Raw genomic sequence first — 15,750 nt, 5'->3', positions numbered from 1 at the left:
GTTCGGAGGTCCAGCTCCGGTCTCCTTTAGGAGGCCAGAGTCCCATACAAGGAGATTACGTAATCAGTGATGTCCCTCTTCACCCCACTGCCCTGAGGAAGTCCCCACCAGACCCCTCTGCGGCCTCTATGACGGCTGGGGCGGCGAGACTGGAGGCGAGAGGCCTCTGGCCAGAAGGATGTGTTCCTGAACGATTCTGGGAGAAAGGGCTCCAGGGCTGTACACGCGGATGTGGACCTGTGGGCCCCTCCGGGGAAAAGACAAATGGAAGAGAGACCAGTCCCTGCAGATGGGGCAGAGGGCTTCACCGGCAGCCACTCTGAGAGCTCCCAGAGCAGAATCAAGGGCAGCCACGCCAGCCCTGCCACCAGCTCGCCCCTCCCAAGGGCCTCCGGAAGCAGCTGATGTGACAACAAATAATCCGTCACTGTGTGTGGGTGTCAGAGGAGGAAGGGACAGACTGGGGCCGTGCTGCTCTGGTATCTCCCATCCAGAGAGGGAGCCTGGGGAAGCAGCCAAGCACACTGGCTCCGGGGACTTCCTGGTGGCCTCCTGGCTCTGCGGGGGGCCTTCTGCCTTGTGCAGCGAGGCCGGACCAGGTCACTGACAGCCCTCCCCTTTCATGCCAGCCTGCTCTGCTACTAAGGGGACCCTTCGTCAGCACAAACCATCGATGACAGCCTTGTGCGCTGACTCAGCCAGGAAACCAGGCCTGCCACGGAGTCCCACGTGGAGTTCGGGTTCTTGCCGCCCACAATGGCCCAAATCACGCCAGGAGAAAAGAGCAAGTGGCTGAAGGAAGGCCGGCTCTGTCTGAGAGCCAACTTCGGGTCCACGGGGCAACCCGAGCATGTTTCTCGGGCCGCCCTCGGCTCACCTAGAGGAGAGGGAAGGCACCGCCCCTGCACAGGGTTCCCTGAGGACTGCTGGGAGCCGGCGTGGGGGAGGCGCTAGACAAATGTTAAGTTTCCTTCCTTCCACCCCAGATTTCCAGAGCGACAGACGGGAAAGCCTGCGCCAGGCCCAGTTACATGTGATGCTCTCTCTTTATACTGTTGTTGTTGTTGCTTTTTTGGTGGGGGAAAGGAGCAGAGGGAGAGAGAGAATCTTAAGCAGACTCCATGCCCATCGCAGAGCCCAACTCGGGGCTTGATCTCATGACCCTGAGATCATGCCCTGAGCTGAAATCAAGAGTTGGATGCTCAACCGACTGAGCCACCCAGGCGCCCCTTTCTTTATACTGTTTCTAACAGCCAAAATCACTATACCATCATCCTGTAAGACAGGCAATTTGGCCCGGGGTCAGCAAACTGCCTTGCCTTAACTGCCTCTATCAAAAATTAAAGTCAATTAAATTTTACAACTTTCACAACGAACAATACAATTCGAAAATACTGCTGGCTGTGGCTACCCAGAGGGGCAGGACTCCAGAGGCTGATGGCAGGGGGGCCATCAGACTGTTGCCTGGCGAGCCATTCAGAGGGTAGGCCTGCACGAGAATCTCACCTGTTCTGAGCCAACGAGAGGCCAGCCAGGGCCAATGCTGAGGTCCATGAGCCGCCACCGACAGACTCTCAGTGCATGCAATGGTGGGAACATGCTCATCACGTCTGCTTGCCCATCTGTCTCTTGAGAGGGTGAGCTCCTAGGAGCAAGGCCTGGGCCTCGGCCACTTCAGAATCCCTGGCTCAGGCTTGGCAGGTGCACAGAAAGTATGTGTTGAAACCACAGCCAACAAAGGAAAAAAAAAGGCACACCTCGGGCCCAGCCCCTCAGTTCTAGGGATTTATCCTACACACATACCCACACGAGTTCACAAACAAGGTCCCCTGCAGAACCGTACGAAGCCGCAGAAGACCACAAAAGATAAAACCACAAAATCACAACATGCATGCGCACAGATATCCAGACAGAAACACTCTAAATGTCCACCAAGAAAGGACTGGTTCGCTACATCACGTTCCGTTCTATGGGATACTGTGCGGCCTATAACACTAGGCCCACACCTGCTGATAAGGATGCCTACGGTCTATGACATTAAAAAACAACAAACAACATATTATACTATTTGTATAATATGATCCCATTTGGGTAAAGAAAAAAAGATTATACACACCCTTGAATATGCACAGGAAATTTCTAGAAGAAACTCAACGTGGATACTTCCAGGCAGGATGAGGGGCCCAGGGAGGGGAGGGAGAGTTTTATTTTATATTCTTTCATATTGCTTAACTCTTTTACCATACACTACTATAATAATAATTTTTTTAAAATCTAAACTTTTCTTTAACCCGTTAGAATTGTTAAGAGGAGTAATGGGGGGCACCTGGGTTAAGCGTCTGCCTTCGGCTCAGGGCGTGATCCCGGCATTATGGGATCGAGCCCCACATCAGGCTCCTCCGCTTTGAGCCTGGTTCTTCCTCTCCCACTCCTCCTGCTTGTGTTCCCTCTCTCGCTGGCTGTCTCTATCTCTGTCAAATAAATAAATAAAATCTTAAAAAAAAAAAAAAAAAAAAAAGAGGAGTAATGGGCTCAAGGGAGGCCGGGCCTCAGAGAAGGCACACTTGAGGGAGTACGGCACAGGCCGCGTGTGGAAGTGTCCCAAGCATACCAGCCTGTGGGCTGCTGCTAGGCTGCATCAGGACAGTCGGGCAGAAGGGACAGAACCACCGCTCCTGGTACACTTAGGCTCGCTCAGGCAGCTTGCACACATGCCCATAAGCAACTTCCTGCTCGCCAGCTGGCATCCAGACAGGCTGGGAAGACCACCAAAACGTTCAAACTGGAGACCTGGGAGCTGGCTCAGGACACCTCTTTTGGAACACTCCAGACCTGCTAGCGAACAGCTTGCCTGGACCTCACCAGAGCTGGCCCCTGGGTCCTGACTGCAGGCCAGGCACTAGGCTGAACCTGCTACAGACAGCAGCACTTCGTGTCTAATCCCCATCACTATCTTAGGAGCAAGCAGCATTGTGTCCATTTTACAGAGGAAATGAGGCTGAAGCTAGGCAGTTCGAGGTCACTCAGCTAGCGAGTGGCAGAACCAGGTTTTGAAGCCAAGTCTGATCTGAGCCTAGGCCCTTAACTTATAGGTGATATGGCTGGAAGTCTTCTTACCCACTACCCACAGGGCAGGAGGGGGAGGGACCTGCCTCCAGGAAGTGGCATTTCCATTCTTCTGGCAAAGAAGGGACTGCTTCAGCTTTGCCAAAGACCCTTCCAGCTCTACAACTCCACAAGTCCAAGATTCCATGTGGGCTGGACTCCCTGGGGCCAGAGCCGACCCAGGATGAATGGCATGGCATGAGCCCTAAGGTCACACAAGTGTAGGCCGGAAGTCTGGCTCTGCTCCTACTGGCTGTGAAACAGTCAACAGGTTACTTAGCCCCTCTGGGCCTGGGGATTCTCCTCTATAAAACAGAGACAGCCCCTCCTTCCTTAGATTCTGAGAAGTATTCAATATGCACTGTGGAGCACTTGGCAAAAGACCTGGAAGGTGGTGGTAATCTGCCTTTTCTGGCTGGTCTCCTTTCTGTTCCTTCAGGAGGGACCACGTTGGGAGAGCAGCCAGAAGAGAATGTACCCTGGGAACTCCCACCAAAAGCAGTACCCCCAGGAGCTCCATGCCAACTGCAAAAAGGAGCAGGACTCTTGCTCTCTAGAGCTGGCAAGATGCCAGAAATGGGGTTCCAAAAGATCCACAGAATTTCGGGCTAGCCAGTCCTAAGGTCTCCCGAGGAACCGAGCTTCTCTCTAGAAGTACCTGCTGTCGCCTTATCAAACCTCAAACTAGCTCTGCCCCAAACTGAAAGACAAATGACAGGCACAGCAGCCCTGCTCTTGTCAATTCCCGCTACAACGTCCAGGCCCCTTTTTCTTCCTCCTGGATGCTTGGGTCACAGACTCTTTAAACACTAAACATCTTCTGCCTCTTTTGCCAAGTAGGTAGCAGTCTGTAAACATATTTAGAGGGGACAGCTTCGTTCTGAATAACAAGAGCCCTTCTCAGTTTTCTCTGGGGCCTTCCAACAACTAGAGTTTCTTTGAAATTGTCAGGCCTGTATGTGACTGTACTGTGTAAGCTCTGGGGAGCCTGAACTCACTCCCCAGGCAGACTGCCATTAATCCGAAGAGAATGACCACCACGGGGCTGCAGCCTCTTTAAGGGGAGGAGTCCTCAGGGCCCCCTCAGGAAGGGGCCCCTCAACCCAAAAGAATATCTTTGCTTGCTGCAGCAACGTCAGGCCGCTCCAGTGTATTAAAAGGGAGCTTAGAAATTCTTTAGAAAATAATAATAATAAATGGTCCTCTTTGAAGCAGCAACCTCTCTTCTAGAAACCTGCGGATTCCTGCAGATTCCTAAGGTGGGCAAAAATTGTATGCATGCCGACGGTCACTACAGCTCTGTTTGGAGAGCAAAAGACAGAGAATCACCTAAGTTCATCAGCACAGGGCTTGCTGAATAAATTACACAGACGCGTAATGAAAAATGACCCAAACATCCACGTGCCAGGATGGAACCATCGCTAAGGCAGTAAGTAAATCAAAGCAAGCGCTTCCATCCCTTCCCCTCCCAGATCTTGATTACAGAGCCTGAGAGGATACGCAGTGCTACTGTGGGACCTGCCACCCCCCCCGCCCCCCCCCCCCCCGCCACCGCAAGGCTCCAGACTCATCTGAGCAGATGGAGGAGGAAGAAATGCTCTTGTTTCAGGCCACTTTCTCTTCCACCTTCCTAACCCCCACAAACCCAAGGACAAATCCTGTAAAAATCTCCCCAGTCCCAAAGGGCTTGTTTGAAACCCTGTCCCCCAGCACACCCTCTCCATAGCACAATCAGATTCTGGTCTAGCTCACTCCTGTAGAGCTCAGAGGGACGATGGCATTGGGCCAGCTCCTTCTCACCTCTCTGGTGGCTCTGAGCCCTAGGTGGCCTCTGGCAGACACCTCTCCTTCTTGAGAAGAGGGACGGAGTCTGCTAACCCAGCCTAGGGAGTAAATCCGATCTCAAGTTCTCTTTCCAGATAAGATCTCCAGGGGGGACTGGGAAAGATACCTCTCCCCTGCTGTCCAGGACCCCATGAGCTGAAGTAGCGTGGAGAAGAGCTGCTCTGTAGCGCCATCCGAAGGTTGGAGAAATTAAAGGAGTTTTGCACACTCAGTCAGTTGAGTTTCTGAAACACTGTACAAGGTCACCTCCCTGGGCAAATCTGGGCAGCGGAAAGGTAAAGGGAGGGAAGATGCCTTCTCCCAGGTGCTGACACAGGCACCACCAGAGGGAAGCCTGGCCCGATGCTGGACAGGGTGCCACAGACTTTGTAACTGGTCCTCTCCCGTGCGATGCGCTTGGGTCTTTGTGAATGGAGCTGGTGGATTTCACCAGCCATTGTCTTCCAAGCCACCCTATCTCTGCACTGTCATTCACTCTGTCACCCAAACCAGGAACCTTCCGGTCACCTGCCACCACTGCTCCTCCCTCATCCATCACTTCCAAACAGTCCCAGAGTCTGACTGGTTTCTCCCCAAACAGCTCTGATCTCCGGCCTTCCTCTCCATCCCAACTGCCTCTGCTCTGATCCAGGCCCGCACGAGCACTCGCTCTGATGATTGCAGCAGCCTCCCACGGGACTCCAGCCTCAGTCTCTCTCCCCAGGCCACTCTCTCCCTGCAGCTAGAGGGCTCTTGGGAAGTTCCAGGTCTAACGGTGCTTCCTCCACTTAAACCAAAGCATCCCATCGCAAGAGAATAAGAAGTTCAATCATCTTAGGCTGGCGCCTACCTCTCCAACACATGCCACAGCTAGGTCCCTTCACGCCCTGTGCCAGAGCCTCTGTGGTTTCTAAAGTCGCACCCACAACAGCACGCATCCCGGCCTGTGCCACGCTGCTCGCCGGCCGGGGTGCCTCGTGAACCCTCGGAAAACTCTCCCTCCTCTTTGGGAGCCAGATAAGCTCTAAGGGCTCTCCCAAGTTCTCCCCAATCTCCTCCTCCTCCACTACGCGCTACCCAGCCTGCTGTGAGAGACTTGCCAAACTGCAAGTATTGACTGCTCAGGGGCCCGCTTTGCCCCTGCCGCCCGCAGGTTCCTCCCGGCCAGGCGCTGCTCTCTGTCCTCCTCCTGCCGCACAGGGGCTCGTGGATGTGCGACTGGGGCTCTGGATTTTGAGCCACTACACACATCCGTGTATGCGATGCTTCTTGAGGGTACTAATTCAGAGACCAGACCAGGGTCACTAAGAGGGACACACACAGAAGAAACGCTAAATTACCTTTTCTCTCGTGAATACTTTAAAATATGATTTTTTTTTTTCCCTCAGCACTCCTATTTTTTTTTTTTTTAAAGGTTCTTTCAAAGAGCTGAGCTGAATCATCCACAGGGCACCCATACAGACTGGGTAAGCTCTCCCCAGATTGCCTTTTCAGAAAGAACACAATACAACTCTGTGATCTTGTGTTCCCTCAGGACACTTCTGACAGCTCCATGGGACGCGGTTCCAGTGGAGACTAATTGCTTCAACTCTTTCTTGGAAGTTCTCTCCCACAGTCTGTAATAACACTTACCAAGTATTTCTCACTCGGTGTGCGCTAAATGTTCCATCCGCAACAGCTTACTTAATCCTCACAACTGCCCCCCTAGGGAGGGGCCTTGCTGTCCCCACTTTACAGATGACAAAGCTGGTCATGAAGAGAATAAGTTACCTCTAGTGACCAGCAGGGCTGGGCTTGGAACTCAGACCTGTCTTACTGCAGAGCCAAACCGGCTTCATGACAACAAGCTGCTGCCTTCCCAGGTCGAATGGAAGACACAGGGGAGTCAGAGCAGCACCCCTACAACAGGCCTTCTGAGAGGGAAGCCTTACCTCCCCAGCTGCTCAAGTGACTTGCGACCCCAGGAAGAGAGGGGCTCATGCACCAAGCAATTCTGTGCTGGGCGGAGAAGCTCAGAGCACGGCAGGAAGCTTGACACCTGCCACCCTTTGCCTACAGCACTTTCTCAGCAGAGATTCCCCACTCTGGCACCAACTCTCCCCGCTCAGAGGCCTGTAGTGGCCTCTTGAGAGGCATCCAGTCCTTTAGGCTCTCCCCTCCTCTGCCCTCCTTTGCTAGGACTGACTCCAGACAGATCATTCTAAAACACAGATCCAATCATGTCACTCCACAACCCTTTTCACTGCCCTTGGCATAAGGTCCTAACTTGTTAACGTGGCATTTCCTTGTCAACCTATACTGCCTTACCTTGCACCATGTTGACTTTCATACCACCATATGGAACAATCCGAGCTTTCTGGAATAAACTATGCATGTACTCAGGGGTGCCTGGCTGGCTCAGTCAGTGGAGCGTGTGACTCTTGATCTTGGGGTCCTGAGTTCCAGCCCCATATTGGGTGTAGAGATTACTTAAATGAATAAATTAATTAAAACTTTCAATTTAGGGGCGCCTGGGTGGCAGAGCGGTTAAGCGTCTGCCTTCGGCTCAGGGCGTGATCCCGGCGTTATGGGATCGAGCCCCACATCGGGCTCCTCCGCTATGAGCCTGCTTCTTCCTCTCCCACTCCCCCTGCTTGTGTTCCCTCTCTCGCTGGCTGTCTCTATCTCTGTCAAATAAATAAATAAAATCTTTAAAAAAAAAAAAAAAAAAAAAAAAAAACTTTCAATTTAAAAAACAAACTATGCATGTACTTATCTCTAAGTAGAATACCTTACCCTCTCATTCTCACTGGCTAAGCCTCCCCATCCTTCTAGACACAGCTCCACTGTCATCACTTCGGCCAAGCCTTCCCAGGACCGGCTCCCCCAACCCAGTCTGGGCTCCTACAGCCCTCTGTGTCTGCTGCTACTAGCTTTTTTACACCTTATTTCAACTACTTGTTTACAGGTCATTCTCCCTTAACCAGACCACCACCTTCTTGAAATAAGAATAATAGCTACATGTTATCATGTGACAGACATGGTTCTGTGTGTTTTACACGTGTTAACATTTTTTTTTAAGATTTTATTTTTAAGGGATCTCTACACCCAGTGTGGGGCTCGAACTCACAACCCTGAGATCAAGAGTCACAAGCTCAGGGCGCCTGGGTGGCTTAGCTGATTAAGCATCTACCTTCGGCTGAGGTCATGATCTCAGCGTTCTGGGATCAAGCCCCTGCATGGGGCTCCTGGCTCAGCGGGGAGCCTGCTTCTTCCTCTCCCTCTGTCCCTCCCACCACCTGTGCGCGCAAGCAGGTGCTCTCTCTCTCTCTAATAAATAAATACAATCTTAAAAAAAAAAAAAGTCGCAAGCTCCACCGACTAAGCCAGCCACGTGCCCCTACATGTATTAACTCTTAATCTTCACAACTCTATGTTATCACCCCTGTTTTACAGATGAGGACACTGAGGCACAGAGAGGTTATACCACTCGGCTACTGTCACACAGCTAGAAAGCTGCAGAGCCAGAATTTGAACTCAGGGAGTCTGGCTCCACAGCCCACTCTTCACCACTATACCAGAGGTTCCTTGCCTCTCCAGGAAACGACACTGTTGTTGTCATGTGGGGAATGAATGAATAAATGAAGGCCTCCACAAATCACTGGCACAGCAGGGTCGTCAGGGAGTCCCGGAGCAACTCACAAGCACTGTTTACAAACAAGGATTCTTTGGCCATACAGTTACATATTCTGCTCTGCCTTATCTCATGCAAAACTAAGCCAAGAGGGAAATGTGCCCAGCCCAGAGTGACTACCTTCTTCTCCACTGCTCTCAAAACTAAGCAAAGCCAACCGGTTTCTCCCGTGACTTAAAACAGAGCAAAGTCTATCCTGCCACCAAAGGCAGCTGTCATCCTTCCTTCCGCCAACAAACGGGCATCAAACCTAGGGAGTGGGGGTTGGCAGAGAACGCAGCGTCGGAAATCTCAAAGCCCTTACCCACTGCCCGGAAGGTGTGGCCGAGTGGCGTGGGAATGGGCAGGCCTGACCGGCCACGGCAGGTGAAACTGACCACAGGAGCGTGCTATCTCCTAGGAAAAGACCGGCCAAACGTAGCACTGGCAACCAGGTAGCTCTGACCCGCACCTGAACATCTCCCGCGATGCCCAAATTTCCCCAGCTGCGACGGGTGAGAACTCCTGGAGGAAGCCCAGGCTGGCCCGCCCTGGGGACTCGTTCTAACTTTCAAGTCCCTCTCGGGATCGGGAAGGAAGCATGGAGAGGCAGAGGGTGACTCCTGGGGGAAAACCTGGCTGAGTTCAAACGCCGGTGCCCTCACTCACTGGCCGATTGACTCCGGGCAAGGCTGGCAATGCCCACCTCCCGGAACCGCGGCCGGACGGAGGATCCCCGCGGCCGCCTAGCACCCCGCGCACAGCAGCCCCCGCCCCCACCGCCCGGGAAGGGCAGACCCCAGCAAAGGAGGGGGCGTTCGCTGTTGCCATTTCTGTCGCACCCGGACGGCCCCGGGTTTGTCAACCCGGTCCCACCGCCACGGCCGCTGAGGCCCGCCCCGCCAACCCGCACCCCCCGCCTGGCTCCCCGCTCCGAGACCCTCGCCCTCACCTTCCCCCGGTGCTCAGCGCTGCTCGCCCATAGTCCGTAGCCCGGAGCCGGGACTGCTCGGCGCTCCGTCCCGGGGGGCCGGGGCCGGGCCGGGGGCGTGGGAGCCGCTCACCGCCGCCTCCCAGCGCAGCCACCGGAGCCGCCGCCGCCACCGCCGCCTCCCTCCATGGCTGCGGCGCCGCCACCTGACAACGGAAGTGACGCACCGCCCCCTCCTCTCGGGCCAGAGCCGCAGCCCCACCCCTCTCCCCGGACCCCGCCCCTCCCCTGTGTCTGCAGCCCCGCGGCCTCGGGATTGGGGCGCCATCTTGAGGATGGGCGGAAGCCTTCAGGCAGGAGGCCGGAATCCGATTGAGGATTGGCTCAGGGTGGGGTCTGGGCCGAAACCTGTGAAACGATTGGAGGCTGAGACCCTAAAGGGGCGGTACTTACCGCTTATCTACGTCTGCGGTGAGGCTGGGACGCTCACACCGCCCCCGCCCCGACTCCGCAGGACCTCGCGTGCCCTACGCTCGCCCTGCCGGCTTGGGAGAAGTCTCCCGCAGTTGGAAGATCGGCCAGTTGCCTTGTATTTGTCAGAAAAATGGCTCTTCCTTGATCCCCATTTCTCGGTTTCTGGAGCTCTGTGCAGAAAGCGCTGCAGTTGGGCTCAATAAAGTGACAGGAATTCCTGTCTCAGCCCTCACAATTTATTTCACTCTGGGCCCCTCGCCTTTGTAGAAACCCTGCTTCAACCTGAAGATCCCTGGAGCCTAGACCAGGGAGGTTTACAGTGAAGAGGTCCTACTAACGATTCCAGCCATCTAACCTCTCAGTCCCTCCTGCTGCAGTTTCGGTCCCTTTCTCCTCCTCCTCTTCCAGCAACCACGCCCTCCATGAATCAGCTTCTTGCACCAGCAGATGAGCCCTTTAAAGGGATTGCATCAGGCGGGTGACTCACTGGGGCCCTCTGAGAACCTGGCTTCCCTCCTCTGGCATCCAGAAGCAGCTAGAAGGGCTCAGTGGCAGCCGCACCAATGACCGTGGCCCCACTCCTTTGTCTCAGAGGTGTGAGCCAGTGTGCTGGCCGCATGTGACTGTCTAACTCCCGGGTGTCTTTCCAGCTGTCTCCTGCGTCACTCTGTATCCACGTGTGGGCACACGTCTCCGAGCCTGTGTGCACTGCTGGGTTTTCCGAGGGGCGTGTGGCCAGGCGCTTCCGTGTATGTGCGTTTGTTATCTTCATACAGGCAGTGCCAGGACCTGAGAGTCGGTGTGAGTGAGTCTGGCCGCCTCCTCCTGTGTCCATCTCTTTGTCTCTCTCAATGCCTGGTGTGAGCTCACTGAGCTGACAGGGCTAAGTGACAACAGGAATCAAAACAGCTCCTGCTGTTGTGTCACATGCTGTGTTAAGCACTTGAGAGACAACAGTGTTGGGAGTCTGTTTACAGAAGCAGCAGCTAGAGCTCTGAGAGGGGAAGTAACCTCTCCCAAGACACACAGCTAATAATGGCAGGGTTGTGATTTGAACCAAGTCTGGCAGATTCCAGAAAGGTTAGATTTGAGTCCTTGCTGCGTCTCTCACAAGCTGAGTGACTCCGTGTGAGTTCCCTGACCTTACCGTTCTGTCAGAATAGGGATCGCATTTCATGGGCTCACGGAGAGGATTCGGTGAGGATGGAAACAGCTTCTCGCAGGACCTGGCCAGTGAGAGCGCTCACGCTCACTTCGGTAAAGTTGGGGCCTGAAAGTCAGGCACAAAGGAGCCAGGCCACGGCCCTGCAGCTTCTGTCTCTGACAAAGGGAAAAGCCTAGGGATTCCGGAAGCCCTGACTCTGCCAGGAATGAGTTTTGGGTTTTCCAGAGCTCTAATTATCAGCTAGATGAATCACTTGGAGCTGACACCACCATCCCCAACCCCCAGAGACTTTCAGTTGCTTCACAATATAGCATTTTAACAAAGAAGAGGAGGAGGAAGAAAAAAGAGGGGAGAAGAGGTAATGAATAGAAACGAAAGGTGCCAGCCAGAGGAAATGCAAAACTGTTGTCAGGACACCAACATGAGGAGACTGTCATACCGCGCGTGCGCGCGTGCACACACACACACACACACACACACACACACGGTGACACACGCTCCTGCTGGCTCTCCAACTCTGGGCACGCTGGCAGATGGTACTGCCATAACAAAGCGACGCCTGTCACAACAGCAGAGATGCTTGCCTGACGAGGCATAGGCAGGTCTGCCTGTCACAGAAGGAGAGGAAGAAACCTTCAACCCTGAGGAACTTCTTCAGGCTGTTGTGACCCAGCACACCCTACTTCCTGCTGGCTTCAGGCTTCTCCTTGTGGCCAAGCCCCAAGGCCCGGGCACGCAAAGTTTCGAGGGCCAGCCCCATGCTCGGTGAGCACCATGGAGGTGAGCAGAGGCACTGCTTCTCTTTGCCGTTGGTGTGCTGTCAGGAGTGCTGGGAAGCAGAACGGTGTGGTAGTTAAGATCATGGAGTTGGAGTCATACAGACTTGAGTTCAAATCCCCACTGTGTTGTTCCCTGGCTCCTCGATCCTGAGATCTTGAGCATGGAACCTCTCTGGGCCTGTCGACCCACTTGGAACATGAGGCTTGTTGTTGTGATGAAAGGAGATGATTCTTCCATTCCGTGAAGATTTACGGTGTGCCTGCTACGTGCAGAGCCCTGAGTTAGACGGTGGGGGCCCAGGGGGACCAAACAGACCATGGCTCTGCCCTCCTGCCGCCCCTGGCACAGGCCCTTGACCACGGTCAGAGTCAGCAAGTGGTAGCTATTTATGATGACTGTCTTGGCATTCAGCCATTAACTTCACCATGGGACTTGGGGAGAGCCCTTCCCCTTCACGCTGAAGAAGCTGGGCCTCCGTTTCCTTAACTGTAAAATGATGGCGTTGGATTGGATCAGTGGTTCCCAATCTTCTTGACGTCAAAGCTTCTCTTAGTATTTTCCCTCCACACGAACCTCTTATTTGGTTAAGATTTTGTCTCCCATACAACCTACATCAAGTCATTTCTTCCCTTTTATTGATCGTAAGCCTCTTACAGACGTTAGGGCTTGTGATCAGGGGGAGCCAGTCAGCGTGACCACCGCTCTGTTCGTGTAATTCCAGCCCAAAGCAGTGAGCACACCAGCTTGGTCACCCCTCACATACTATGTGCTGTTTCTCTGGGTCCTTTGTGGAATATCGACAGGAGCTCAAGGGACCCCTGTTGCCCTCGGGAAGGGGCTGTTCAACTGGGGATACCAGACTGGAGCTCAGGGAGCTGGATGGCCCAGCCTGGCAGTCCCCTCCTCCGAATGACAGAGACCCCCTGCACTCTTCTCTCCAGGAGGGCAGGGCAAGATGGGGACCCACCAGGCCACCTGAGCAATCAGAATTTCCAGGGGCTCAGTCATCAACTGGGCCCCCCCATGTTGGTGTGTGCACATGCTTGAACAAAGGCCACGGCAATGAGCAGCAAAACACCAAATCCGATGGGGCGATACCATTTGGAAATATGTTTTTCATCTTTTCCTTGGTGTCCCTCCCTTCCCTTATGCAGATAGTTAGGTTACTCTTCCTTCGTGACTTCGGGAAACAAACGATACAACAGCATGCAGAGCTCATTTTTAGCTTCTGAATTCCAAAAGCCTAGCCTTCAGGGAGGAATGGAAAGAATTTCTGTGCACGTACAAATTTAGAAAACTGTGTAGCAAGGGGCATCTGGGAGACTGAGACTTGGGGGGGAGGGGGGTGGACCCTGAGACTAGACAAGGTTCTCCTCAGCCTGGGAGCTGGAGGGTGTCAGCTGGGTCTCAGGGCCTGGGGAGCACCAAGAGCTATGCTCTTTTCCTGGGGGAGTGCCAGGAAGGAACAAAACCCTCCAAAGAAACAGCTGTGTGCTGCATTTGGGCAAATAGGGCCGAACTAAGCCAAGAGCCTAAGAATTTCCTGGGCCTAATAAGGCCCGGGAAAAGTAGAATAAAAATCTGAATGCCGAGAGAGGTATGGGTTACTCCTGAGGGGGTCTGTGGGTCAGGAAGGAGCAACCTGGTGGCAGCCTGAGTGGACTGACCGCAAAAGGCCAGAAGAAAACGAGGACAGCTCAGCGATGCTGATGTGATTGGGTGAGCACCAGACCAGACCATCTTTCCCACGCTGGCCACCTTGAAGGGAAATTCTAGAATTCAACCAGTTCCCAGGAAAGGGAGAACTCTGAATCAGTGGCATTGAGTTTCTGCCACTCTGGCTGCAGCTGAGTAAGGAAAAATTCAAGTTATATTTCTCACGCCCTGGAAACTGGAACCAGCTACACTCCTCATGCACGAGGCCGGGTATCATTTGCCCCAGTCCTGTCCCCTTCTTAAGCCTCACCCGACTCTCTCCCCTCTGATGGTCACAGTGGTCCTGTTACTGCCCCCCGCCCCCAGGGTTCCCACCCCAGGACCTTTGCACTGGCAGTTTCTTCTGCCTTCCCTTGGCTTTTTTTTTTTTTTTTAAGATCTTATTTATTTATTTATTTGACAGAGAGCAAGACCACAAGCAAGGGGAACAGCTGGCAGAGGGAGAGGGAGAAGCAAGGAGACCGATGCAGGGCTTGATCCCAGGACCCTGGGATCATGACCTGAGCCGAATGCAGACACTTAACCGACTGAGCCACCCAGGCTCTTTAAATGGCAGACTTCTCGGTTTATATTTCACTTCTTCAGACCACACTTTCCAAGATAAAACCACCTTTGCATTCTCTCTCAGTTACCCTGTTTATTTCCTTCATGACATCGGTTAAGAATTTTTACTTTTTAAATTGTCAGTCTCCCCCTCTACAATGTCAGCTTCCTGAGGGAAGGACCCTTGTCCATCCTGATGTTCCTTCAGTAGCTGGCATCATGACCAGAGATAGCTTAGTGGAATGAATCGTGGGCAACAATTGGGGGAAATCTGGCTCGCCACAGGCTGGTGGGCACTAAGCTCCCCCCTCCCTTCTTGGGCCCTTGACAGCCTTTCCCAGCAATCCCGGACCAGATGCCAAAAGCCCCATATCCCTGGGGCTTGAAGATCTAGCTGTGCTCTACCCCAGGGGTTTCAGCATGAGTGTGTCTCCGCAGGCCCGTCTCCTCTCCTTCTGCTCTATCCTTCCAGCACCTCATGTAGGGATGACAGTGCGCCTGCAGGGGCCTGGTGCACGATGCTTATGGAAGGACATAGTGCTTCGGTCTCAGCAGTCTGCACTAGTCTCACAGCTTCGCTCCCCAGCCTGGGGGCTCTCCCTTGCTCTGCTGAGGCTGCAGAAGCTGCTGGTACATCATTTAAAAGAGCTGGACCTCTCCTTCATCTCCAGGCCAAACTCCCAGCATAAGCCCTCTTCACGTTTGGAAACATTCGCAGACGTGCAGGAAATGTCTACAAAAGAGGCCGCTGTGGGACTCCCCGCCAGTTTGTCACTCCAGACGGGGTGGCCTTCCCGGCTTACTGCAAGCTCACCGACATCTGCACAGCAAGGGCCTCCCTTCTGTGCCTGCCCTCCGGTTTCTCGGAGCAGCAGTCACCTTGTGGTGTCACTCCCTTAGCTGGGGCTGTCAGAGGGGCCTGGAAACTCAGAGTTGTCTTCTCCCTGCTAGAAGCCACTGTTTTCTCCTGAAGGCACAGGTCAAGTCTCAGGGACTTCTGGGACCTCTAGGCAATGAAACAGTTTTCAAAAAAATCATGGTGGGTGGCTGTGTGGGTGTTAATGATGCAGATTCCTGGGTTCTGGATTCTGGTTCCCATCTGGGGAGGGGGAGCCAGCAAAGTGGCTTTTCCAGACACATCCCAGTTGGTTCTGATGAGGCGGCCCAAGGACAACACTTTGACAAAGCCTGGGAGAGAAGGTGAATGTGATGCCCCGGGCTGCTAGGACGCAAGTGGGCACTCCTCTCAAGTCCCCCTGCAGAAGTGAGAGCATCTTACGGTCAAAGGCCCTGCCTCACTCAAGACTGTCACGCAGCCGTTCTCAGGCTGGATTTCAGCTCGTGGTTCTTGACCATCTCCTCCGCTAGGCTGTAAGCCCCCCTCTGGAAGGGACTGGATCTAATTTGACAGTGCGTGCTCAGCAGAAGGCCCAGCACACGGCCGCTGCTCTGTGGATGTTTGATGAGGACACAGCTGCTTTTATTGAGATGGTTGTGTGCCCGTGGCAGGGCTGGTATGGCTGCAAGGCAGCTATGGCTAAGACTTGGGCTCTACCCGAG

General features: G+C 53.9%; 1 protein-coding gene across 2 annotated transcripts in view; it reads right to left on the bottom strand.

The window, feature by feature from the left end:
- Nucleotides 1-10,324, bottom strand: part of STK40 (serine/threonine kinase 40) — a 39,174-nt gene extending 28,850 nt beyond the window's left edge. Inside the window, exon 1 of one of the 2 annotated variants that reach the window (XM_045782112.2) lies at nt 9,966-10,324. The gene's annotated coding sequence lies outside the window, so the exon portion shown is untranslated. Of the gene's footprint in view, nt 1-9,533; nt 9,733-9,965 lie in introns of those variants that run through there. The other variant, XM_045782110.2, reaches the window with a different exon arrangement.
- Nucleotides 10,325-15,750: the final 5,426 nt, after the last annotated feature.

The sequence above is a fragment of the Ursus americanus genome, chromosome 33 (genome assembly GCF_024610735.1).
Source record: "Ursus americanus isolate L20-20 chromosome 33, mUrsAme1.1.p, whole genome shotgun sequence".
Taxonomy (NCBI): domain Eukaryota; kingdom Metazoa; phylum Chordata; class Mammalia; order Carnivora; family Ursidae; genus Ursus; species Ursus americanus.
The sequence above is the reverse complement of the archived record's forward strand: the minus strand, read 5'-3'. Positions and strand labels throughout refer to the sequence as shown.